The following is a 25,002-nucleotide window of genomic DNA, read 5'->3' on the forward strand; positions in this document are numbered from 1 at the left end:
TCACTCTTCAGGTGGTGGAGGAGTAGCAGGGAGTGGGGCAGAGTCAGGGCTGGAAGATGAAGAACCCAATGTGGTGTGATAAGGATATTATTGTTCCCATAATGCCCCATGCTGCTATCTCATCTGTCAGATGCATGGTTTTTGCTTTACTCCCTTTTGTTTTTGCTTATATTTTTGTATCTCAGTATCAGAGAGAGAAAAAAAAAAAGCTTTTATGGTAAATTTTGAAAGTGAAAAAATACATAAATTAATATAACATATTGTAAGTTTACATATATGTTAAAAATGTAAGTATAAAATATATGAAACATTTTATATATTTTATATTTATAAATTATATTTTATAATATATATTTGTATAATATTTATATATTTTACAAATAAATGTATACATATATTTTACATTATTAGGATTGCATTCTGCTTAGTTTTATATCATAATTTTCCCATTTTATTTATTTGTGAAAAACACAAAATAAATACTTAGGGAGTGGAGCACAGGCACTGTGCTGGTTGTTTGGGATTCAACTATGAATAAGATAGGCATTGTCTCTGTACTTATGGAAATCACAGTAAGGCCTTATTGTGAACATTTGTGCAATCACTAGAGAATGGTTTGAAAATATAACTTTAGTGGACATCATTCAAATAGGCTGAGGAGGAGTCTGAGACCTGTTTCATGCTGGAGAGAAGAATGGTCAGATTTTCCTCGGGGACTAGGGCAAGACAGACTGGAGGCAGGTCAACCTGGAGACAGAGTAACGTAGTAGTGATTGAATTCCTGTGGGAAAATGGCAAGGCTTTGAACGAAGGTGAAGGCTATAGGGATTGGAAAGAAAAACCTGAGTTGAGACTATCACTGAAATTCATTTATTTATTTTTAAAACTTTATTTATTCATTTTGAGAGAGAGAGGGAGAGGGCGGGGGAAGGACAGAGAGAGAGGGAGAGAGAAAAGCCCAAGAACGCTCCACGCTGTCAGCACAGAGCCCAATGTGGGGCTTGATCCCATGAATCGAGAGATCATAACCTGAGCTGAAACCAAGAGTCACATGTTTAACCAACTGAGTCACCCAGGTGCCCCTCACTGAAATCTGAATACCAGCAGTTGTTAAGCAACTGAGTGGGTTGGGGGATGGTAGAGATGGAGAAGAGGGTGGTGGTGCCACTTTTTCTGTCCTAGTTGGGATGTTCCTTTGTTCCCCTCATGTCCTGGAGAGTCTCAATGAGAGTGGTGTCTCTGAGCTGGCCTGTTTTGGGAAGTTGCTACTTCTCAGTGCCTGGCATTTTTGCCTTCCTTGGAGCCACGGTGTGCTATTTTGTCTTTTCTTCCAAAACCTTTTGTTTCCCTTATTTCTTGGGATTATCTTTTAATTCAGGCCACAGTATCCATCATTTTCTACTGCCTTTCTACTCTACTTGTCAGTGAACCTTTTTGGTTGGTTTGTTTGATGAATTATTGTAAAGAGAGAGATGCAGAGCAAAACTCACAGGTCTGATTAAATTACACAAATTAAAGAAATATGACATTTTTTATAGTTTTATTTTTGGATGTTGATATTGCTGTTTTCTTTTTAAATTCCAAAATGTGTGTGAATTCACCTATTCTCTTTATTCCTTAGCCCTATCCTCAGTTTCACTCTACAACTTCTGCATTTTCCTTCAGATTCCTTTCTTTCAAAATAATTGCTTTCCTGCTCAAAACTCCAGGTACAGGGGTAGAAAAGTAAGATTTTAGAGAACTCCTTTTCCCAATAGGTTACTTTCCATTTGAAGGGCAAACTAGAATGAATGACTCATATATATGATGAGGGAGTCTTCCATCATTCATTCATTCATTCATTCATTCATTCATTCATTTAACAAATATTATTGAACACGTGTTATGTACCAGACACTGGGAATACAGAAATGCATAAAAAAGACAGAATCCTGACCTCATGGATAACAATAAAATATAAACACATAAGATGGTATATGGGGAAAAGTGTTAGCAAAACAAATAAATAAATAAATAAAATAGAAAAAGAAGAAAAGAAAAGAAAGGAAAGGAAAAGACCTATGAGTTTGTGAGGAGGGCTGAAATTGCTTGTAGACCAAAGGACCTTCTGGACATTTTCTTTAACCTCACTTTGACATTTCTTGTTCCACCATGGCAGTCAAACTCTGCTTAAGAGCATGAGGTTCATTAACTTAAGGCCTGACTGACCCACTGTACTTAGATACTGGATTTTTAATCCTCCAAATCCCTGCCAGTGTAAACTTTGAAGAGAAGCTTTGTACAGAGAGAGGGTGGAGGGATTTCACAAGCCTAAAGTGTGCTGAAATGCTAAAGAGGGTACAAGGCCTCATTGTATTGCACTCAATGCCTTCTTCCCTCCAAACATACTGCTATTGAAATTGTCCCAAATGTCTTAATAATGAAAATGTCTTCCCAGTGCCAGGTTAGTATTCAAAGTTAATATCTAGCATCTCAGGAACAATACTGCAGCATTGATGCTGGAGTGTCAAACTGCTCAAAAAGTCGTTTTTAAATGATCTCTGATAAAGCTCTGCTTAATTTCTGAGGATAGTATTACAGCATTTACAAAATAGAGGCCCAGATCAAACTGTCTACCCAAAGACAAGATGGCAGCATGTGGAACTGCGATCCATTTATTCTTTGATTACAACATTTGGGGGCAGGGAACATTTCCTATAGAGATCTTTGTCTTAGAAAGTGAATCTACTAACAATTAGAATCCTTTTGTGGGATGTCATGATCTGTCTGGTGATAAACAACTGATTTCCTTTTTTATGACTCTAAAACTTCTGATGGACCAAAGGCCATGACCTTTGGCTTTGTCGCCATGGCCACATCTTGTAGCAGTCCTGCAGCTTGGCCATTTCTAAAGCTGAAACTAACAGGTTGTTTGAAAAGTCACTGGGACTAGCCTCCATCTTGATGCTGACCTTGCTGCTGAGGGAAATTTGCCCTTTTGCTCTTCAGTCTTGTAGAATAATTTTCCATAAGAGTTTTTATGTCTCACTGCTATTGCTGGAACACTCATGGTAGCCTCTGGCTGTGATTTAAGAGAGAAAAAATTAGGTGTATGCTAGCATCTATGATCTTTTTACACCATTTCTTCAAATATTAAAACCAGAGGAATAAAAAGAAAAACTGTTGTGAATAAGTTGAGTTTTCTTTAGTTTTCAACCTTTATATTCTTTTTTTTTTTCTCAGCCATGTTTACTTGAATTCTACCTGTGGATTCACTAGGACCAGATAATATATAATTGGGGGTGATTACATGTCCCATTTTCCAAGGGTGTTCCTGGTTTATACTGCTGTCCTGGCATGATTATTGGAACAACCCATTCTTGGTTTGTAATTTGAATTTACATGGTCACCATATAGATCAGGAGCTCTAGTACATCTCACTGTCCACATCAGATCTTAACTCTACTAATGTCTATTTTATGCACCCTTGTGCCTAAGCCCAGTCTCTATAATATGTTTTGGTAGATTTGTCTCTTTACGATGAGAGCCTTGGTCTGTTCTTGTTGGAGCATCCCCAGAGTTGGCAGTCCTAACTTCTGGGCCCTTCTCACTGGCTGATGGGGCCCTGCTACCTGTTGAGCCATTTACCTCGTCTATTCTTGGTGCCCATTACCTGAATCTCCACCAGTTGCTTCTTTTGGATTCACTTTCTGGCCACACCCACTTACCTTCTAGGGTTGTCAAGAACATTAAGTGACATAATGTATATGTTATGTCTGATCACATATACACACCACACCTACCCCTCAAACATAACATCTCTGTTATCTGTTTGCACAACCCATCCTCTGGTCTGGATGTCACCGTCTGTACTTAGCTCTGATGCACACAACAACTGCACTTGGTGGAAGGGTATGCTTCTATATCTTAGCTCTTTACAGGCTGTCCCATCCTGCTTTTATGGTGCAGTGGTTCACACATGGCTGTGTTTAGAAACAGGAGACCAGGAAAATTCCTGGGTAGATGGGAAATAGTGGAGCAAGTAATATCTATCCAATGGTGGTGACAGGAACCAAAGTCACAGAAAGAACTTCAGTGCTCCTGACTCATGCTCCCCTCCACCTCATGCCCTACTCCTGGCAGATTTCCATGGCTGTTCCTATCCTATGTATAGCTCCATTTTAGGCCCACTCTCTTTCTTAGAATGTTCTAAAATCACTGGGTTCCCCAGGAAGAAATTTTCTTACATTAAACTCCACTCAATTTTGGTCTCTTCCCTGCAGTTAAAAAGAAAAATGTTGGTATTTGTCCTTCTGAGAGAGGGAGTATACTCAGAAGTGTTCTCTATAAGATCATATTAATTTCTTACAGGGAGGAGTAGGTTTTCCTCAGTGTAATGGATGTTTTTCATGTATTTTGGATTTCTAGCAGTTATTACACATGTTTGCTATCTTTAGGGGAACCCCCAGCCATAGCAGGCTTACCTTCTCAGGAAGAACCCATAGAACTTTCTTCTTTTGCTTTCTTTGCAGCCAGATCACAGGCATGTGACCTAGATTCCACCAATAATACTTATTTTGAGAGAGAAAGAGAGAGAGCATGAGCAGGGTTGGGGCAGAGAGAGAGAGAGGAGGGAGAGGATCCCAAGCAGGCTCTGCACTGTCAACACAGAGGCAAACCATGAGAGCATGACCTGTGCCAAAACCAAGAGTCAGACGCTTAACCAACTGAGCCACCCAGGAGCCCCTCCACCAATCATACTGATGGAGAAGTGGGCAACTAGAGGAAGAGGGTACAATGTAAAATCAATTTTTTGGTGGTGGAGAGGGGGGTGGAGGCAGAGCAGGACTCCATCCTTGGGAGACAGCAGAATTTTCAGGGTCCTATGTTTGACCCAGAAAGATAATCACTGCTGGCCCCAGGGACAGTTGCATTCAAGTTCAGTTCCTCGAAGCTTCACAGATTATGGGACGCAGTGCTCATTAGTGGCTGGCATTGTGTCCTTATCAGGCCTTTTTTATGTAGGGCTTGAGTTTCTGGAAGCTTAGGCTTGAGCCTATTTCATAAGACTGCTGAATAAATGTACAAGCTACACAATATCTCTTGAATACACTATTCCGTATTTGGCACTTCAGATTCTGTGTCTTACAACTGAGAACCTGGATTAATATACATGGTTGAATATGTTTGAGAAATCCAGCCTGAATAACTGCTTCCCTTGCTGCAGGACTTCTTAGGACTTTGATATTCTAATGTGCATTCTGAATCTCCAGGAAGAACTGTGGCCCTATCTCTTGCTGTTTTCTATATGTGAGCTTCATGTGGAGATTTTCATGCAAATGCACTCATTCAATCCTTCTCATGAGCCTACAGAGTAGGCATTATTATTATTACCATTTTAAAGAAAAAAAAAAGTTGAGACTTGAGTGACTTTCCTAAAACTGTATAACTACGGCCTTTAAAATTTTTTTCAATGTTTATTTTTTAGAGAGAGAGAGAGAGACAGAGCACAAGTGGAGAAGGGCAGAGAGAGAGAGGGAGACACAGAATCTGAAGCAGGGTCTAGGCTCTGAGCTGTCAGCACAGAGCCTGATGCGGGGCTTGAACTCACAAGCTGTGAGATCATGACCTAAGCCCAAGTAGGACGCTCAACCAACTGAGCCACCCAGGTGCCCCACTACTGCCTTTTTTTTTTTTTAATTCTAACATACTCTTTTTGTTCTTTCATATGTTAACATTTCAAAATCAAAGTGTGCCCTATAGCCAGTGTGATTTCTAAAAATAAAAATGATGGCTTTTTCTGCTGTCTCCTTCAAGAAGAGGAGCACCTGGGTGGCCCAGTCGATAAGTGTCTGACTCTTGATTTCGACTCAGTTCGTGATGTCGTGGGTTTGTGACATTGAGCCTCACGTCCAACTCTGCCCTGAGAGCGCAGAGCCTACTTGGGATTCTCTCTCTCCCTCTCTCTGCCCCTCCCCCACTCATGTATGTGCACTCATACTCTCTCTCTCTTTCTCTCAAAATAAATAAATAAGCATTAAAAAAAAAAAGAGGGGTCTACACCATGCAGCAGTACCTAAATGTGTTTGGTCATGTGGAACACTTAACAAAATAGTGGAACAAGCTTAGGAAATGCTGGCCTAGAATTTTCATTTAAAAGGAAAGTTTTCTGTGTTTTGTTGTTTACTGAGCTCTTATTATTATTATTATTATTGTTCTGCAAGCTAAAATATGCAGCAGTTAAGAAGTGGCTAGTTTTTCTGGAAGCTGCCTGAAGAGTAGTATCACATATGATTTATTTCATAGGCTTCTAGAAAATATACACTTAGAAACATAATGCATTCATACAAACTGAAAATGCATAGATAATGCCATCTGGGTATGGGTAGATGGCTATTCTAATTCACTTTTAGCAGATTGAGTAGAGAACACCATTTAAAAAAAAAAAACCTTTTATTTTTAAATTGGGTAGTAGGCCATCTCTGATTATTCTCATTTTTCAAATGTCAAACCATGAAAAAATTCTTGACAGTCACTGGTGCAATCACTGATTCAATACAATTTGTATTGAGTGACTGTCCAGGTCTGTGCTGTGAATGATGTATATTAAGGTCTTTCTGAGTTCAGAGCATGTTATGAGGTGCCAGTTCTTATTCTTAAAATGTTAGAATTTCCTATAGGAAATAGATCTTACAGGTTTTAAGCATCTGTCTCCAAAGAATTTAGATGAGGTTGTAGGATGAGCGTTCACTCACTTACTTTGTCCCAGCACATTTAACCCTGTATTTTCAGCTGGTCTGATTAGAGCTGTTTGTAGTTAGGGACATAAAAGGAAGGGCCCAATCTGGAATCTATAATCAGAGCCAAGTTAGAAGATGTTATTTAAAGGAAATGGTGGCAATGTTTAATAGTCTGTAGCACAACCATTGGAATCACTGCTTCTGACAGATTCTTAATGCCCTACAACAACAACAACAAAAAAAAGCGACTTTTTTCTTGAAGTTGAGAAGAGCTTAAGTGCCAGAGCCTGAAACTCAAGCTACTCACCTGCTTGTGAATCAATGTAAATTAATAATAATGTTTTGATTTTTATCTTTAGCCAAATTGGTTCTCTAGAGGTTTTCTAGTCTGTGCTTAAAATTTTCTAGAGAATCTGAGATCCAACTATGACTAAAATGTCGTAGGAAAGTAGATGTGGATCCTCAGAGGATATAGTCACAGCTTGGTGTGCAGGGGGCAAGGTGTTCCATATGTCCTTCTCTCCTGCATGTTTTAAATTTTCATTTCATAAAGCTTAGGTCCTTCCTGTCTGACATTTGGACAGTTTTAATAGTCTATTTCCACACTTTGCTTATGATAGTCTGTACTGCATGGTGCTAAAAACTCAATCTACCCAAGGGATCACTTTGATAATTCAAGAATCTTCTGTAGGCCCTACTTTTCGATTCAAATTTAGACACCTTGGAACAGGGATCAGCGAACTATAGCCTGCAGCCCAAGTATATAGCCTACCTCCTATTTTGTAAATAAAGTTTTATTGGAGCACAGCCATGCTCATTGATTTATGTTTCTGGAGTCAGCTTTCCTCCTGGATCTTGATCTCTAACCATGACTTCTTTCCCAAACTTCAGACTTCCATATCCTTCTGGGTCTCTACCTGGATTTCACCCAGACAACTCTTCAAACCCAACACATCTGAAACTGAATTCATTGGCTTTTCTGCCAGTCAGATCATCTGATGTGGAGACCTCACATCCACCTGGACATCTAAGCCATGCACCCTTATAACTAGGTTACTCACCCTTCAGAAATCCCTTGTTCCTGAGCATAGAAAACCCACAGTGAGATTCTTTCTTGCCCCTTTTTTGTCCTTCCATTTATCCCTAATGTTACTGAACTGCTTCACATCCCCTGTTCACATCTTGCTTTTCCCTTTGTCTGGGACATGCTTCTTACAGTTATTCACCTCCCTCTCATTCTTCCTTCAGAACTTGACTCAAGTGCTATTGGTTACCAACCCTCAGGTAGTCTCTCCTGTTTCTTATCACAATTGTGTCAAGATTCTTTCTTTGTGAGCCTGCCCTCTGTACTGCACTGTGAAATCTTCCTGGGCAGCCACCAGCTCAGTGGCTTGCACATCCATAGTGGTCATTTGGTCAGTGGTTATTGGATGGAACAGAATTGTTTGCTACACTGCTTCTCAAGGACTCTTTCAGAAGATTCTTTTACCCTATTATTCTTTTTCCTACCCTTTATGGGGGTATTTCTGTCCTTAGAGAACTGTGCAGAAGGAGAAAAATTAATTTACTACTATATTTCCCAGGAGGACTCCACATTACATAACTGCTTTCATCCAGAAACCTTTATAGATCCTTTGCACAGCAGGGAGGTTGCAGTGCCCTGCAGTGTGGAGGGGGGAGCAGAGAAAGAAATGAAGATGAGGGAAATATCCCCCCTAATGCCTTGGGCCCTAAACTGGGAACTGCAGAATTCTTTTCCTGGTAACACCGCACAGCATCCCGCAAGAATCTCCCATTAGCCTGTGGATCTTATTATCTGGCTTATTCCTCCTTCACACCCCAGGACCAGAATTTAGTATCTTTTCCTCATTGAAATTCCCATCATCTTGTTTACATGCATCTCTCCTTTTGTTCAGCTCCTGTCATTTGAGCCATGCACAATGGCTAGCATATTGGCCTTTTCTTACTATTCATAAAATGGAGTTCCAGAGAGGCTTTGGAGAAACCAGGCCCAGACTTCAGATCTAGTCCAGAACTCTATCCAGTGACAATGATTCTTGAAAAGTTGTACATCAGGAACTCCTGAAGAGCTTGCTAAGATTCCACATGGCTCAGCCCTGCTCTGAGGTGTCTGGAGGTGCATAAATGTATGTTTTTAGAAAACGGTCTTTGGTGATGTTGGTATGCACCTTGGTTGAGATGCATTGTGTTATACTTTGTTCGTTCACTCACTCATTCATTCATTCATTCATTCCTGAAGTATTCCTTGAATAGCTACTATGTGTGTGTTCAGGTAGGCACTTTGCCAACCACTGGGGCACTGATCATAAAGGGCATAGATTCTTCCCATTAAGAACTTCCCAGTCTCCTAGAGGCAAACTCATATAAACAAATAATTATAATGCAGTATGAATTTCTGTAAAAATTGGTGGCGTCTATGCGAGGTGTAGGAACACTTGAAGGAAAGGCTGTTATCTGTGCCTGAGAGTGAGACAGCTTCCTTGATGTTTGTTGTGTGTCACCAAGGATGAGAGAGTCCCCAAAGGAAGATTGAAAGGGGACTCGTGAGAGGAACTCCTTTTTAAGGGGTGCCACGCAGAGGGTCTTTAGAAGCCACTGTTAGGAGATTCTGGGTGTTCTTAAAAGCAAAGACAAGCTTTTCATCTTTACTCTTAAGATATCTTAAGTGAGAACATGTCACTACTGCAGTTAGTAGCTTTACAGTAATCAGAAACTTGTCAATACGAAACCACAAAGAATCTTATTATTAAGAATCATAGTTTATATTTATGAAACACACTCATACTCTTATTCCCAGGCCTTGTCCTAAGTGCTTTATTTGTTTCATTTACTTCTCACAAACCCTCATGAACCACATAGTGTTATGCATGTTTTACAAATTAAGGAGCTGAGGCTTAGAGACGTCAAATGATTTACCCATGATCATATGGTTAGCAAGTGGCAGAGTCAGAATTAGAACCCAGATCCCTCTATTCAAAGGGATCTTTGAATAGTTTTTATAAATCCACTACTATTCTCCATTGTGTTCTGATTTCTAAACATGTGTTGAAATCTCTTGAATGCTGCTGCATATTTTCTCATTCTTTTAGTTCTTGAGATGCTAATTGAAATGTTTTATTTCTTTCAAATCATTTGTTTTCAGTGTTTTGGCAAGGATAGGGAATAAACCTATTCCCTCAGTCTGCCATGTTTAACTGGAAGGTACCCGTGCTCTTTGACCTTTTTGCTGATTATCTACTTCATTTCTGACTCAAGTTTAGTCATTATATAATTTAACTCATTATAGTTTCTTTTAAAATTAGGGTTATTTTATCCTCATTTTATTATGTGGAAACTACAGCACAACGGGATTTAAGTAACTTACCCAAAGTCACACAACTAGTGAGTCTCAGAGCTGGGACTTAAACTCAGGTCTGATTGATTCTGGATATGCCTGGTGCTTTCCATACCAGCTTTCTACTTTGAAAAAGACAACCAACAGGCAAAAGCTGTGTCTCTTCTGTCAGAACCACTGTCAGAACGTTCTGGGAAGTGTTGCTTCCTTGTGTCTGTAGAGGTTTTGTTACTAAGACATGTTTGTCTTCTCCCTCCCTGTGTTACTTCATTATTTTTCGGTATTGATTTTGTTTGTTCCTGTTTTGTGGTCATTTACCTTCTTTGATGTGTCTTGTTTGCCATCTTTGACACAAGTGGTCTTAGATTTGCGGGCAGCAGCCCTGCTCTCCCAAGGCCTTCTGTTTCATCTCTGTCTGCTTCACTGACTAGTGAGGTATTGATTTCTTGGGAGGGCCTGCTGGGATTGGAGGAAAAACCAATATCCCATTAGATAGAAATGAGAAGCAGCAGCAGCTTCTCAGAAGCTAGCCTCAGAAGTTGACCTAACATGCTAGGACACTGTTCAAAGACTAGGTTAGCCAGACGTGTCCAGGGGTATTCCGAAGTGATTAAATTTGTCCTAGGTATAAGGTAGAAAAGTCAGTGATGGTAAAATCAAGGGTTGTAAATCTGTTTCCATGAACTAAATGAGGTTGAATCATCTTTTGAGAATCATTTGCCTGTCAAAGGTTGCTTCAGGGAAGGAATTTCTCTGTAGAAAGCTTTTCTAATTCTTGGTCCCTTTGAATTTTCTAGTGTAGGCATAATCTTTGTGTACCATAAAGCAAGTCCTCCAGTTTTTATGTTTCCCAGGATTCCCAAAATGAAAAAGAGGGTCAGAGTTGGGGTGCCTAGAATTGCCCATGCAATATGTTTCTGAAACATTGTATATAAGTCCCATTTTTTAGTGCTACCTCAAGAAGCTCATTATGACAGCTCTCCCTTTGACAAGGAAAAGTTCCTTTGGAAGGAGAATTATCATCCTCTGGTTCATCTGGTTATAAGTTTAGTTCTTATGTTTCAGATTTCATAAAGGACAGACATGAGCAGTAATTTCAAATGACCAAGTTCTAAAGAGCTCAACTGTTCCACAGTAACAGAAACTCATGCTGAACCCCCAAATCATCATGTCATTATATCTTCCTCTACCATTCTGTGGAAACCTAGGACAAGTAGATCTGGAGAGCACTTCATAATCATCTTATGGTCTAACTACTTATTTTGTAGTTTCATTCAGCCATTTTTCAAATAATCATTGAGCACCTCTCCTCTATGTGACAGGCACAGTTGTGAGCACCAGAGCTATACCAGCAGACACGACAGATAAAATCCCTGCCTTCTTGAAGCTTGCATTGTAATGGTGGAGGCAGGTAATAAAGAGATGAATAAGTGCAATGTGTAGTTTGTCAGTAGAGCTAAATGCTGAGAAAATTTAAGCGGGGAAGGAGTGTACAGCTAGTGTGGCATGTAAGCTCAGGATATAGGAAAGAGTTCAAAGAAGGAAAGCACTCTTGGGTAGGTGCTACCTACCTAAGGTGGGTTTCACTAGAAAGTGTGGTGTTGTATTTTTTTATTTTTTATCTTTTGAGTTCAAGATTTGAAAGAGGACAATACTGAGCTGTAGAGATTGCTGAGGGCAATGATCCAGGAAGAAGGTGTGGCATGTGCAGAGGCACTCTGGTGGGAATAATAGAGATGAGGTCAGGAAGATGACAGGGGTCATGCTGAGTCGTTAGAGCACTGTAATAACTTTAAGTTTTGCCTTGAGTGAGATGGGAAGACACGGGGTTTGATCAGAGATGTGATAGGATTTGATGTAAACAATCATTCTGGTGGTTATGTTGAGCCTGGATTTTAGTGGGAAAAACTGGAAGCAGGAGATTAGCGAGGACTCTATTTGCAGCATCTGAGAGAGAAATTGTGGGAAGTAGTCAAAGACGACATGCTTTTTTGAACAGGCAGCAGATAGGATTTCCTGACAATTTGAATGGAGGTTATAAGAGAAAAAGGATTCTGGGATGGCTCCGCAGTGTTTGGTTGTAGCATCTAGAAGAACGGAGTTGCCATTTTCTGAGGTAGGAGCCCTGAGATGTGGAGGAGATGTCAAGACCTAGTTTTGTATATGTTAAAATTTAGAAGACCTCTAAGAGCAGATGCCAAGTAGATAGCTGTGCATGATTCTGGAGTTCAGGAGGAAAGTCCAGGCAGCAGGCCAGAGGACCAAGTACTGATCCCTGGACACTCCCACATTTGGATGAGAAAATGAGGCTACACAGAGGAAAAGTAGTAGAGGGCAAAGGCATTTTCCAAAAAAGCTGAGATTGGAACTCAGTGATCTCTTCTCAGTGTATAACCCTAATAAGATTACATGTAATTAGCCTGAAATTTCTTTTCTTCTGCTATTTTCAGTAGTGAGGTGGGAAAATGATGAACTAGAGAAGAGTACACATTATAGGCTCTCTCTTGAAAGCATCAAAACTTGGGTTTACTCACTGTATGTCTGCTAGTTGGTGAGTCACTTTGCAAAGTAGGAAAATGATTAAATGGTTGTCTCCCTCTATACTATCAACATGCACTTTCTTTCAAGTCACTGGGAGTTCTAACCTAGGCCAGAGTGTCCCTGATATGATTGGAGATGGCTTTCACTAGGTTTTGGGGAGGTGGGAGATGTTTAAATCTAACTCTGAGAGCAATTATGTAAACTTAAGTTTCAGGTCTATGAAAAAATTTGTAAACTAAGTTCATCATGTAGATTGAAAGTCAGCTTTTATTTGCCAAGAATGTTCAAAATGATGATAATTAACATTGGAATAGTACTTTCAAATGTAGAAAGTTTCTAACATTTACTTTCTTATTTGGCTTTCACAAATCCTCTGATTTTTCTCACTCTTTTGTGAAACTCTTTGTTAAGAACTCCTGCTTGTTGTTCACGTGAAATGGCTTTAAGAACCCTAATCATTCTGATTCCTTCCCCTGGATACTCTGTAATTTGTCGATCGCCTTCCCTTCCCTTCTTTCTTTCTTTCTTTCTTTCTTTCTTTCTTTCTTTCTTTCTTTCTTTCTTTCTTCCTTCCTTCCTTCCTTCCTTCCTTCCTTCCTTCCTTTTTTCTTTCTTTCTTTCTTTCTTTCTTTCTTTCTTTCTTTCTTTCTTTCTTTCTTTCTTTCTTTCTTTCTTTCTTTCTTTCTTTCGTAGCAGCCAGGTCTGTTGATTACATACCAACAGACTGGACAGAGCATGGTATAATGAGGCTTTAACTTACCTTGGTTACATCACATTTTAAATTTTATATAGTATTTTACTGCATTAATTTATCTTAACAGCTGTATCAGGCTGTTGACATGTGTACACTCATGGTCATCTAAAAGCCTCCTTATTTTTGCAAATAGTATGCTATCAAATAAGATCTTTATGCTACTGATATGAGCTGCTGATAATTTGAGCCCAAGTGTAGGATTTTACACTAATGTCCATTAAATTTTCTTCTGAAGCTTTAATCTATGGTTCCAGTTTCATTTTTAATCTATTTGCTTATAAAAGTAAAGTGTCAGTTTCAGTTAGGGTTATGTGCATACAAGTTTGGAAGAGACCCTAAAAACAACGACAGATGGCTGTTGACGAGGGGTTGCTTTCAGGTTCTAGAGGCTGACGTCACTTTCTAGCCACGTGGCCTTTCACAACCTGGCGATTTACCTCTTCAAGGTCAGAAGGAGAATCTGTCCCCAGTCATCTACAATGAAGTCTTATGTAAGGTAACCTAATTAAGGGAGTGAGTATCCCATCATATGCATAGGTCCTGGCTATAGTCAATGGTCATGTATTCCAGGAGGTAGAAATCTTAGGGATGGCATAGACTTCTGCCCACTATACTTGTTTTTAGACAAGAATAAGTATTCTGGAAAGGTTAAGGGTAAAAGACATGTAGCAGCTGGGTTTGCCCACGCCAACTCCTCTTTTTTAAAGTTTAGAAAACAATAGCTTTACTAGAAGCTTACCCAATAGACGTCTGCTTATATTTCATTAGTCATAGCTACCCTTAGCACAAGGAAGCCAGGGAAATCAAGTTTTTGCTACCTACATATATTGGGATTCTGTTGGAAAGGAAGAGGAGATATCATGTATTGTGTAGATAGCCGGGGCATGAATGGAAATGCCAAAGTGCAGAAAGTAAATGTTATCTAGTTTAGGAAAAATAGGACTTAATAATGAAAAACAAGGGGTGCCTGGGTGGCTCAGTCAGTTAAGCATCCAACTCTTGATTTCAGTGCAGATCATAATCTCACAGTTCATGTGTTCAAGCCCTGCGTTGGGCTCTGCGCTGATGGTGCAAAGCCCGCTTGGGATTCTCTTTCTCTCCCTCTGTCTCTGCACTGCGTGCTCTCTCTCTCTCTTTGTCTCTCTCTCTCTCTCACCATAAATAAACTTAAAAAAATAATGAAAAACAAACTCACACATAAACTCCTACCCAGGATTAATCACTGTTAACATTGTATTTCCTAACTGCATCATATTATATGCAACCTTAACATTTATCATGGGCATTTTCCATGGCATACTCTGTAAATATAATTTTTAGTAACTGAATCATACTGTGTCATAAGTCTGTACCATAATATCCTCTATAATTGGCCCTCCTTTTCTTATTATACATTTAGGCAATTTTTACTTTTCACTGTTATAATGTCATGATAAGTATCTTTATATGTAAATTATTTTATATATTTATGATTCCTTAATTGGGCTTTATTCTTTTTTATTGGACTTTATTCTTAATAGAATTACTAGATCAAAGGGAATAGACATTTGTACAGTTCTTATTATATATTTCCATATAGATTTTCAAAAATGATGAGCTAATTTATACTTGCCAACAATGAACAGAAGTGTTTATACCTCTATAAGAACACTCTAAAAATCCAAATTTCATCATGTCACTTCTGCCTCTTGTATGTCTAACAAAAATTTGCTCAGCATGCCTTTTATGACTTCATCCAAACTTCTGATAAAATGAGGTTAGTTCCCAGCAGAATCTTGAGCTCTGTGCTACGATCTACTCATTTTACCACGGAGCCTGTCCAAATGCACCTTGTTCACAGGATGTGATGGGGGGCATTATACTAAAGAAAAGGTTTGAAAGGCAGTCTCTTGATTGCTCAAACTGAAATATTTATTATAAAAGAAAAGGAAGTTAGTTTCTTGTGTTAGGTTTGCCTTCTCTGTGTCATCTGTTAACCTTGTGCTACATTATTTAAGCATTCGGCTTTCCCTTCATGACAATACTTTTGCTCTGAATAAATCCCAGTACTGTCTTCTGCTTTTATCATTTTCTCCAGGCATGTCTTTAGACTTGGTTTGAGCATCCTGAGCCTATTTGGATGAGTTCAGACCACCCTTGAATCTTTTCTGAGTTTACTTCCCTTCTACTTGTGTACATGTTATTTTTAAAACTAATCTTAACTGAGATGTTCCTGTAGTCAAACTCGTTTCTTTTAGATCTCCTTCCTCTTTCTTCTTCACTGGGCTACTCATGACTGTATAGTTAGAATTTCTGTTCCTGAGTTTATTGTCTTTATTTTTCTCCAGACTCAATCTTATGGGTTGTTTTCCATCTGTGAAAAAAACCTACATATATGTTTCCATTTATTCTCTATAATTTTATTTTCCAGTGTATGAAATATTTCTAGATGTGCTGTCTCCTTCCTATTGTCTGGACTTTGATAAATGAAGATATTGGGACCTACACTATTCATGCTTCAAAATTAATTACTCCTCTGTTCCACACCTTTGAATGTGAATGTTAACGTAGTATGTGCACCTTATAAATAACTTATAAAATAACCAGACTTATAAAATTGAGTGTTGAAATTATCTGTAATCAAACCACCAATTGATTTCACTGCTATCATTTTAGTCTGTTCCTTCTAATCAAGACTAGGTGTCTATTAAAAAGAACTCCTTTATAGCCCTTTTAGGCTATATTTACACTTAGGGTGTCAGTGCATAAAGTTGGCTTAGTAGCTGTAGACCTAAAGCTGCATATACACAATATCATCAGAAGAAGGAAGAGAGGAAAAGCAAAAGGCACCCAGGGTCAGCAAGAAAAGCTAGGTCCTCTGAATCATATTTTACAATGCAAGAAAGTATATAATACACCTTGAATAGTTCTCCAGAACAAAGTTAAAATTTTTTTAAAATTAAAAAAATATGCTTATATATTTATTTTGAGGGAGAGAGAGTGAGTGGGGGAGGAGCATAGAGAGAGGGAGAGAGAGAATCCCAAGCAGTCTCCTTGCCGTCAGTGCAGAGCCCAGTGTGGTCTTGATCTCATGAATTGTGAGATCCTGACCTGAGCTGAAATCAAGGGTTGGTCACTTAACCAACTGAACCACCCAGGAGTCCCCAAAGTTAAGATTTTTAAAGTTTATAATTGAAGCAGAAATGTTCTTTATCTGGCAAAGTTACTGTCCTTTTGAAAAGACTTAATTCAGTGAAAATCTGTAAAAATAACCAGAAATCTGAACTAAGGTCAAGTCTTAACTTCCAGGAGCCTCATTTATTCCTTTAAAAAGTTATTAAGCAACTACTTCATACCTTTCTGATGAGGTACATCTTTTCAGGTCATTTCTGTCTCACTCTACTTACCTCTTTTTGCATGTCCAATATAAGAGCTTCAATGTCCACTTATTCTGCATATGTTAAAGTTATCAGACACCACTAGATATGTATCTGCTTAATAGTGCACAACTTTATGGAAAAATATGTTCCTATTTTTTAAAAAAATCATACTTTGCTATGTTTGTCTAAAATATGAATATACTAGTGTTGGGTTGCCTGGATGGCTCAGTTTGTTAAGTATCTGACTCGATTTAGGCTCAGTCATGATCTCATGGTTCATGAGATCGAGCTCCACATTGGGCTCTGTGCTGACATCTCAGAGCCTGCTTGGGATTCTCTTTCCCTCTCTCTACCCCTCCCCTGCTTGCTCTTTCGCTCTCAAAATAAATAAAAAATAAACATATAAAAATAAAATAAATAAAATAAAACATGAATACATCAGTGTAGATAATTACAAATGTGCATAAAGCTTTATAGTAGATACAACTGAGGGTTTCCTGATTTTGTGGTGATTCTTTCGTGGCCATTTTTGTGCTTCTACTCCCAAACATTCCCTTTCAGTTTCCCCCACAGGTTTTCCAAATGAAAGTTACCATTTCCTGCATACTCTGTCCCTGAAGTCATCATAATTGGCCAATAGTGTCTATATGACCTGAGTGGGGCCTCTCCTGGGACCATTCTCTCCTGGACCCTTAGTTGCTTTAATCTTCAGTGTGAAGATGTGACTGAAGCCAGACTCATCTGAGTTCTTCCCCAGCACTTCTCCAGCTGAGTTTGGGGCTAAGGGACCTTTCTCTTGGGTGGTAAAGCTATGAGGATGTAAGCCCAGAGCCTGCTGGCAGCTCTCTCCCTCTTTACATGCAGAAAGCTGCTGAACAGATAGGGAAGAATGAAGCTGACCTGATGGTGTTTGAGAGCCTAATTTTATTTCCTAAGGTTTTTGGAGTGGCCTGGGTCATTCAGCAATTCTGTAACTCCTGGGAGCTACCCTTCAAATGACCTAGGCAATTCAATGGATTTCTGATTTTTGCAACCAAGAACTTATGGCTAATCATGTTGATAGAGTGCACTTGCTGTAGTAAATGATAGCTTAAATAAACGTCTTGTTCTTAAATTCTCAACTTGAGAAATCTTTCCCATTAAAGAAACGTTATTCTTAGGACTTGCACCAGTTTAACTGCATTGGAAAAAAGGCAGAATATAAATTCTCTCCTTTCACAGCTGATAAAACTAATGCCTGAGAGAAGACTTGACCTGTTCATAGTGACTAAGCTAGTTGTAGTAACATCAGGGCTAGGACCCAGCTCTCTTAATTAATGAACTGTCTAAAGCTATCCTGAGTTTAAAGAAAGTTCAGTATAATAGACTACAATATAAAAGAGCTCACAATATTTTGTTGTAATTTTAATTGGTATTAGTCCATTCTTCTCTCCCTTTCACAGCTCAGTTCATTCATAAATTACTTGTTGGGCATGTATGTGCCAACAGGCCCTATATAAGCTGCTGGTAACAGTCCAAGTGCATAAAAGTGCCACTTCTGCTCTCAAGAAGTTTACTACCTACTGCGAAGGTAAATTTCTAAAAGACATTGCAGCCATTAAAGCTACTTTAGGGACTGTGATGGAAGCACCTGAGAGACATACCCAACCCGACCCAGCTCAGGTTGGGACATGGGGCATTGGCCAGGGAAGGCTCCCCAAAGGGGATGATGTCAGGACCTTGTCATCACGTCAGGCCCATTGTTTCCAGCTTTATTATTAACATTGTCTCTCGCTACTCTCCTATTAAAAACATACATAAACTTCCTTTGGGGCTAGCATCAGAAAAATGGAGAAAGGCAAAAATATCTAGCGCTGCTTAGGTAAGGGTGGAAGACCACAAGTATAACACAAAGTCAGTTAACATATGTCTCTCTGCATCCATCCCCTCACCATCCATAGCCACTTCTAGAGGCGCTGCACTACTCCTCAGCAGTAATTGCCAACTTGTGCAGAGAGGAACACTAGTTATATGAGATAGCGTTCTGTGAGATAAGAGTTCTGTGATCAGATGAGGTAATGGAATACTGTATACTTGTTCTCTACTTGGAGATGGGAGAGGAAAGTGGAGCTGCTTAATTCTCTCTGACCCTCCCATCCCAACCCGAATCTGCCTTTCCTCGATTCATGTTGTTGTTGCGGATCCTTACCCTCTGCTCCCAGTTCTGCTGTGTTTCTTTGGTTCCTCACATGTCCCCCCACCCCAGATGCTAAAACCCTTTTCCATCTAATGCAAGAAGTTCAATCACATGCTACATTGCATAAGCTTCTAGGACTCGAGCAATCCAGTGGTAAAGAATCATCTTGAGGGGCGCCTAAATGGCTCAATTAACCGTCTGACTTCGACTCAGGTCATGATCTCAGGGTTCATAGGTTCCAGCCCGGCTTTGTGCTGACAGCTCAGAGCCTGGAGTCTGCCTCAGATCCTGTGTCTCCCTCTCTCTGCCCCTCCGCCACTCATGCTCTGTCTCTGTCTCTCTCTAAAAAACAAATAAACATTATTTTTTTTATAAAGAAACATTTTGGAATTTTTTTTAACTTAGCTTTTCATAAAATTATTTGGCCATAAGATGCCTTTTTTTTTTCCTACCTTGTTATGAAACTTCAGAACCCACTTTGACATACCTTGCTCTAACAAAGAAGTATATTATGTTTGTGCCTGCAAACTTTCTCATAGACAACTTAGTATTTAATCAAGTGTTTTCTTTTTTTTCAGGGCTTATTATATTCTGGCCCTATTGCTGAGTTCTTTCACGTAGCTCATTTCTTTTTAATAACATCTTAAACAAACTTGTGAAGCTGACATTGTTTCTCACAAATTATAGGTAAAGAAACTGAGGCACCAGTCATGCATGATTGCATGCTTGGTGACTTTTGGCGATTTCCCTGAGGTTACATAGTTAGCAATTGGCAGGGCTAGGATAGTTCTGAGTCCTTTTACTGTACCTTTCCTTTTAAATAAACCAATTTGTAAGCAATAAAAATTCAAGATACCCAACGATTATGAAACTGGAAAATGTACCCAAATTTCACCTAAAAGTTCAAAGCAGAGTAAAATGAAATCCTTGTGAATCAATTAGATGTCAGTAGCTAATTACTTCCAAGTGAGATATATCCACTCTGTAGGCCTACAGATAGAGATGGAGTAAGGATAATCCAAGCAAGGCACATTGAGAGAATGGCCTGTGGTTTAGTTCAGTTGGAGTTCAGCTAAGTGAGGGGAGCCAGCAGAGATGAGCCAAGAGAATTAAGGGGGAGCCCTGTTGGTTGGCTCAATGTAGTGGTTTGGACTAATTCTGATTAGGCAAGGTGAGACAGCAACGTTTTTCGAGCTGGGAATTAGGGTGAGGTATCATGGTCACTACACTTTAGTTAGAGTAGTCAGGGGATAGTTTGAAAGGAGTATGGAAAACAGTGGCCATGGGAAGAAAACAGAGGGATGTGACCATAGACGAGACTACATAGGGCCTGGCTTAGGGCAAAATGTCACAACAATTGTGAGATGGAGCTCATCATTATCGTTATGTCTGAGCAGAGGCAGGAGACGCTAGGGCTAATAAAATAATCACATAATGACTGGCACCATGGTTTATTAAAGTGGAGATTGTAGAGAGTTTGATGAATAGTGCCTGGTCCATGAAAAGAGATCAATGATTATTTGCTGAATAATAAGTTATTTCATTTAGTTACATGATACATCAATATTACATGGTAGGAACTATGAAATGACGCATCTCTTCTTTGCTACTACAAGCTTGTAGAATGAAGAAAAGGGTAGTGTTATTCCACAGAAAAAATAAAATTAAAAAAAAAAAGAAAAAAAAATTATATAGCCTATGCTAAGCACTGCCTTAAGGAGGTTGCCCAGTCCAAGAATGACTTGTTATCCGAGTGTGGAATTTAGGAGTTAGACCTCAGAGACACGGAAGTGTAGACTTTGGTTCTACCATTGAAGCCAGGGTTCTGGTAGTTGGCTAGTACCATGGCATTCCAAACATAAAGGGAGTGCTAAAAGATGCATTTGTTTATTTTGTCAGTACATCATCTTTTATGCATACTTTTTGTTGCTTGTGTTTTCCCCCACACTGATGTTATTCTAACAATGGTGGTGGAAAGCATTTCATTTATGCTATCAGGAAAAGCAAAGGTTTCAAACTCTCTGCTAGAGTTAGTTGAGGGCTGGACAAAAGGGCCGTATATTAAGAAAATATAAACTACAGGCCTGAGAAGTAGTTGTAAAGCTCGAATTGACCATTCATTCAGTTTCATAAAAATTCTTGAGAAAAGATGATAATAAAATATTCATATATAATATATAGTCATAAATATATATGATGTTACCCAATTTCTACTTTTGCCCCTAATATAATTATTTCTAATTCTCATAATTCTGTCAGGAGCGTGCTATTATCTTTATATTCTAGGTGATGCCCAATAAAGGTGAATATTTTGCCTAAGTTTATTATCTAGTTATTAAATAGTGGAAGTCACCTGAAATAGCTTTTGAAATATCAGGGCATAAATAATTATTTTTAAAAGAGCAAAAGAAGTATCTAATGCAGGTCTGCTCAGCTGCAAAGCCTTTAGTAGTTCAGCTTGATTTTTATAAAATGTTTCAGTCAGTCTTCCTTCCATTTCACCCAAAAATAATGGTGTCAGATCATAACTGAAAAACAAGATAAGGAAAGGCAGTTTGACTTGTGAAATAAATTCTGTTGTGAATAAGTTTTCCTTTTCACTCCCTGCAGAGATCACCCCCATCTAAAATTATTTTCGGGTTGAAACCTGGACTTGTTACTCTGGAGGGCCCTTGTTAACAAGCTCATTCATTTGTTCATGCATTCATTCATCCGTTCATTCATTTACTCAACGTGTTCCAGGTGCCTACTGTCAGCAGGCACTGTGCTAGACACTGGTATGTAGCCACGAAGCCCCCCAGGAGCTCCCAGTGCAGTGGAGGACACAGACTAACAAGCCATTACGTATTGACCAGTGGCAGGTGCTAGAATAGAGGGATGTTTGTCCAGCCTCTGGGAGTCAGAGGCAACTTCTCACAAGAGGATTGTATTTATCTGAGGACCGATACGTAATGTGTAGGTGCTTCATCCGTGTGTATCATTTAATTCTTACATTCTAACAAGAACCCTATGACATGTGGTTATCATTAGCCTCATTTTACAGTTTAAGCAGGAAGGCTCAGGGTTTGGATTTGCTCTTGGTCCCAGAGTCAGGGACAGTAGCAAGTTTTAAAGCTTGATTCCAAAGCTCATTCTCTTTCCATTATATCCTGCTGCTTCCTGGGACAACAATGTTCCAGTCTTAATCCTCAGACTTGGCACACAGAGGTTCCAGAGTGCAAGCATTTAATTATGATAGAAATGAATTATTAAACAGATAATTTCTACTCATAGTTAACACTCAAAAAATATGACTTTGAATTGAGTAAGTCCAGCAAATACTGTGGACACACAGTTTATTCTGTAAGTGTATCACTCCTCAGTCTTCTAACCTGTAAAATAGATTAGTAATATATCCACCTCTCAGCATGTACTAAGGGTGAAATGTGGTTACTCATGAAGCATATATAGCATAGTACCCGAGTAAATGTTCAATAGTAAGTGTTCAGTAAATACTAGCAAGTATTACTATTAAAAAAAATATTTATTTATTTTGAGAGAGAGAGAGAGAGAGAAAGCATGCATGTATGAGGGAGGGAGGGACAGAGAAAGAGAGGAAGAGAAAGAATTCCAAACAGGCTCCACGCTGTCAGTGTAGAGCCTGATGCAGGGCTCAATCTCATGAACCGTGAGGTCATGACCTGAACCAAAATCAAGAGTCAGATGTTTAACTGACTGAGCCACCCAGCAAGTGTTACTGTTAATATTTTGGGTCTGGTGGGCCATTTATCTTCTCAAACTGATGTATGAGCAAGTATTTTTACTGAAGGCTGCTGTCTTCATTAATAAGGTTTATAAAATCTGGCTTAATGGTAGTTTTTATGCTTATATTTATTCTTTATTGTCTTTTCAAAACTGATTATTGGGTAGGCAAACACTGTTTCAGTATACTACTCATAGTGAGGGACATTAAAAAAACACTGTATTGAAAGCCAAATGTTAATAGAGACAAAATCTATGAATGTTTTGATTCTTTATAGCCATTAGTGGTAAGTCATACATTACATATTGAAGTTGGCAGTGTATCTCAGGAATGGTAAACTCTAAAAAAGATCTTGGGAACTGTGTGTCCCTAGTTAGCCTGCTGTGGGAAAAGAGACGGGGATGGTGAACTCACATTCCTCTAGGAGCCATGAAGTTAAGGGTATGAGAGAGGTAGGTGGCAAACTGGAGAGTGAATATGTGCCATTTAAAGACATTTAAAATAAAAAAAAAATAAGTAAATAAATGCCTGTGGGCCAAACATACCACACTGCAATTGCTCATTCATAATTTTTGAAATTTAGGAAGAAAGCCCTGGCCACCAAGGTAGGAGACTTGAGTCTTCATTCTTTCCATGGACATTTATAGAGAGGAGTATGGCTCAGTAGGTTAAGAGCAAGGGCTCTGGGCTTCAGTCTGGCTTTGCCATCTAACAGCGCAGAACTTTCAGGGGTCAGAGGAGAAGGATCTGAGCATGGGCTGGGGAACTAGGTGCTGAAAGTTTGACTTGCTGGCTGCGTGACCCTGGGAAAAATTTTAACTTCTCTATCCTTCCATTTCCTCGCCTGAGTTTTTGTGAGGATTAGCTTAGTTCGTAAAGGTAAAGTAGATAAATGGTACCTCGCAGACAGTAAGTTTCAACAGGTTTCAACTAACTTTGGCAGTTTTGTTTAGAGGCTTCTTATACACCAAACACTGTGCTGGGAGCCAGGAACACAAACATAATAAGATAAAATCCATTTTTAAGAACACAGGCGATAAGTGGTTATGAGTCACTGGTAAGTGCCAGGTGTGTACAAAGTGCCAAGCAGCCCTGACGATACATTTCATAATGCTGAGAGAAGGCTACTTAGCAGAGATATTTACAGAAACAAAGAAGTATGCAAGCAGCAAGAGCTAAGAGGCAGCCTGTGTGATGCCAGGCAAGTCACTTTCCTTCTCTGTTGCGTTAATTTCTGCATGTGTCAAAGAGATCAATTTGAATTAGTGGTATCTGATTTCCCTGGTAAGTGGCAAGTTTGGAGATGTTTCACGGCTGAGGTGGGGTTTCTGAGGCTGCTAGATTGATGGCAAGGGCATCAGAGAAGAGAGCTTTAAAGTATGAGGCCCGAGGGCTACAGAAGACAGGGGAGAAATGGGGTATAACATGAACTTGGACATCTAACATGGAGGACAGGGGCTGAGGCAGGGCTACAGTAGAGTGGAGAGATCTTGTCAGAGGGACACAGTCTTTGGAGCTGATTTTATCTGTAGACTTTCCTCTTCTTCACCAGTATCTACATGCTGACAATGTGACTCTGTCCTATGTTGAAATCAATGACAATATAGCTCCATCTGTCCTTCCCAGTGCCTGTTAGGTAGATGCAAAGTAACTTTCAGACAACAGGGCATCATTAGGATGTGGTTTTTCTGAAGCACACTCTTCAGTGTAAAACCATGGGGTTTGGATGCAGGCAGACCTTTGCTTGGGCACTTACAACCTTTTGGCCATAGACCTTGAGAAGTCAACAGGGAGAAGAAAAAGAAAATACAGAAGCTCCAAGGGTTGGAGCTGGAAACCAGATTCTGCCCCTTCCTGTCCCTGAGACCTGGTGTATGCCATTTAGCCTCCCTGTACCTCACTTTTCTCATTGGTAAAATGAGGTCAGAGCCTCCCACCTCGGCTTTCTTGTGAAAATTAAATGAAATGCCAACTTCTGAGAACAGTGTTGGAGATAGAGGGCTCAGTTTAGAGGAGCCCCAGTAGAAGAAGCTCAAGATTGAGAGGAAGCCGTTACTGGAAGGATGGGGGGTGATATTACAGATGAGGGAGGAAAGAAGTACAAAGCAGACAAAAACACAGGTGTCCATTGTGCCTGCCCCATATTAGATATGAACTAAGGCAAATGAAAACCAGCAAACTGCTTAGCACTTATATGCTCAATAAACAAGTACTGAATCTTAGAGAAAGAAAGTATTTGAAAAGCCCTGTTCTGCGCAAGACTTCTTACAGTGGTAGTGTTACCCTGCGGGCCATCTGCTCTAATTAAAATTTCACGGGGCTGAGGAATTTAGTGCCCTAACCTCAGGGCCTCTGG

The 25,002-nt window shown here is 39.5% G+C and overlaps 1 protein-coding gene across 1 annotated transcript in view; it reads left to right on the forward strand.

Annotated features, from left to right (window-relative positions):
* RAB38 (RAB38, member RAS oncogene family) overlaps nt 1-25,002 on the forward strand; it is a 57,101-nt gene that overhangs the window by 23,795 nt on the left and 8,304 nt on the right. The window lies entirely within an intron of this gene.

The sequence above is a fragment of the Panthera tigris genome, chromosome D1 (genome assembly GCF_018350195.1).
Source record: "Panthera tigris isolate Pti1 chromosome D1, P.tigris_Pti1_mat1.1, whole genome shotgun sequence".
Taxonomy (NCBI): domain Eukaryota; kingdom Metazoa; phylum Chordata; class Mammalia; order Carnivora; family Felidae; genus Panthera; species Panthera tigris.